Source organism: Myotis brandtii, unplaced genomic scaffold (genome assembly GCF_000412655.1).
Source record: "Myotis brandtii unplaced genomic scaffold, ASM41265v1 scaffold121, whole genome shotgun sequence".
In the NCBI taxonomy this organism is placed as follows: domain Eukaryota; kingdom Metazoa; phylum Chordata; class Mammalia; order Chiroptera; family Vespertilionidae; genus Myotis; species Myotis brandtii.
The window spans coordinates 1,168,471-1,170,740 of record NW_005354212.1 but is presented as its reverse complement, the minus strand read 5'-3'; the positions used below and the strand labels follow the sequence as shown (position 1 = coordinate 1,170,740).

The following is a 2,270-nucleotide window of genomic DNA, read 5'->3' as shown; positions in this document are numbered from 1 at the left end:
AAGCTCATATTTCAATCTGCAGCAAATCTTATCAAGGACACTTTTTAATGTAGTATTAAGTATAGTATTTACATAGGTCTAGAGAACTAAGGCATGAATAATGCTTAGATGATTTTGTTTTATTTTGTTGGATTCTATAAATTTTCCTATATCATAAAATAAGAGTACTATTTAGATATCTATGTAATTGAGTTCCCAAGTCCTGATCTCTTACTTGCCTACAATATGAATGAATGAATGAATGAATGAATGAAGAATAACTATATCCAGGTCCTACGTAACAGAATAAATTACTGTAGATTTACCCACTAATCTGAGTGAAATTACAACTTCATGAAATTGTATGGTTTTTGCAAAGAGAGTCTTTGCCTTGGAAGAGAAGACTTTCCCCTAAAGTAAACTGGAAAAACCTATTTTAAGTATACAGGAACACATTTTTAGCTAATTTTAGCTAGAGTGTAAAAAACACATTTCAGGAAAATAAACTCATACTGTCTTTATTCTGATGACATACTGGACCATTTTGTGTGGCCTTATGATTTTTGTCATGACAATAAATTCTCTTTTTTTGTCAATGTCATTTCTGACACAAGAACAAGGCATCAAAATTTTAATATCATGTCTATATTTTCAGTAATTCTAAGTTAGATTGCCAGCAGGCTACTCTATTATAATTCTCTATTTGCAAGTTTCACAGCTGTAAGAGTTCTTGGTCATAACAAGTTTCATGGACATATTCTCCTTGTTGGGCTCCTTCTAGACTGGATGCTTACCTGTGGCATATTTTATGAATTGTAAAGGGAATCTCAAATATAAAGGCTTTCATACTTTAGACTTTTCCACTCTGATAATATGTATGTAGCAAGTCTTTTGTACCTTACTTAGGTTCAGCTTTTTAAATTCTGAAGTGTTTAACAATAGTAAGAAATAACAAATTTTAATATCTCCAGGCTTAGATATATAATCAAATTAATTTTATGATTATTTAGTTTTGTAATCTAAAGCATTTGGAAGTGTTATTGTTATTACTTTAACTTATAGAGAGACATTTACTTTTGATTAATTAATAATAGAGAGTAACTTGGAATATTTACTTTCTGCCTACATTCCAACTTATTTTCATCTTTATTTTTAATTGATATATATTTTTAAACTGGGTCATTTTAATGTTCTTTAGAACAGAATAAATAGTCTCTGGATGACTGCTGACACATAAGCTGTGTGACAGTACTTGGAAACATCACAGTTAAGAAGCTTTCCTGGTTTTATGAAAGTGCTGTCAAACAATAGACTACATTAATGCATCCATCATTTTTAAGACTGTTAGCAACCTGGGCATATTTTGATCAAACCTTGCCTCCTTGTGTCACAAGGCCCAACTTGTTCAAGTTCACTTTGATGACAGTACCTTTGGTAATAATACCCCAAATTGTATAAAGTGCGGATGAGGGATTATTGTTTACACCGAGCATTGGCAGGCAAAAGGTGGCCTTCAGTTCAGGACATGTCACATAAACCTTCTTGAAATGTAAGCCATTGGCCTAATGAATGTTTCATACTTGGGTGTTTTTTGAATAAAGCCATCTCCAACAAAGCATACTTTAGTAACCATTCTCTTCCACTCTTTCTTCTTTCTCTTTTCTGTTCAAATAACTTTTAATACCTGTTTCTCCCTGGGCAGTAACTTTGGGCAGAGGGGTCCTCCGTCTTCCCACTTTCTCTTTTTGTTTTTGTTTAATCATTTGGCTCAGGACTGTCCCTCTCTGTCCAGTAGACATGGAGGTACTGTTCCTTGTGAACTCTTCAGCATCCTTTCATTTGGTCTTTTTCTTTTATGTACCTGGATTGTCTTTTTCATTTGTATTTTCTCAGCATGGAACTGTTTATGGTTAAACTTAGCTTTCAGACCAAACATCTTTTTGCCTTCTTTGGATGTTCATGAGCCTCTTGATCTTCCTTCTTTCTCTTTTTCTCATGGGAATCCATAGTACTTGTAGTGTGCCTCAGTATATGTGTTTTGTGGCATGATTATGGCCTCCAATCTGCTGGCTGCAGTACCCAGGACACGAAGGAGCTCTCAGATTTTGAGATCAGAGACCTATAAGCCAAATCCACATAACTCATGGCAGCTAATTGATATTTTACTGAATGTCTCTAAGAAAAAAAAAAGTGATCTTTTATTTTTGAACCACAGAGGAGGAAATCATCTGTTAAAATTATTAATTTAAATCTAGTTGGTAGGACTATTAAATAAAAGTGCATCTTCCTTG

General features: G+C 33.6%; 1 pseudogene; it reads right to left on the bottom strand.

The window, feature by feature from the left end:
* Window positions 1-1,265: 1,265 nt before the first annotated feature.
* On the bottom strand, window positions 1,266-2,026 carry LOC102261718 (annotated as a pseudogene).
* Between the last annotated feature and the right edge of the window lie 244 nt (window positions 2,027-2,270).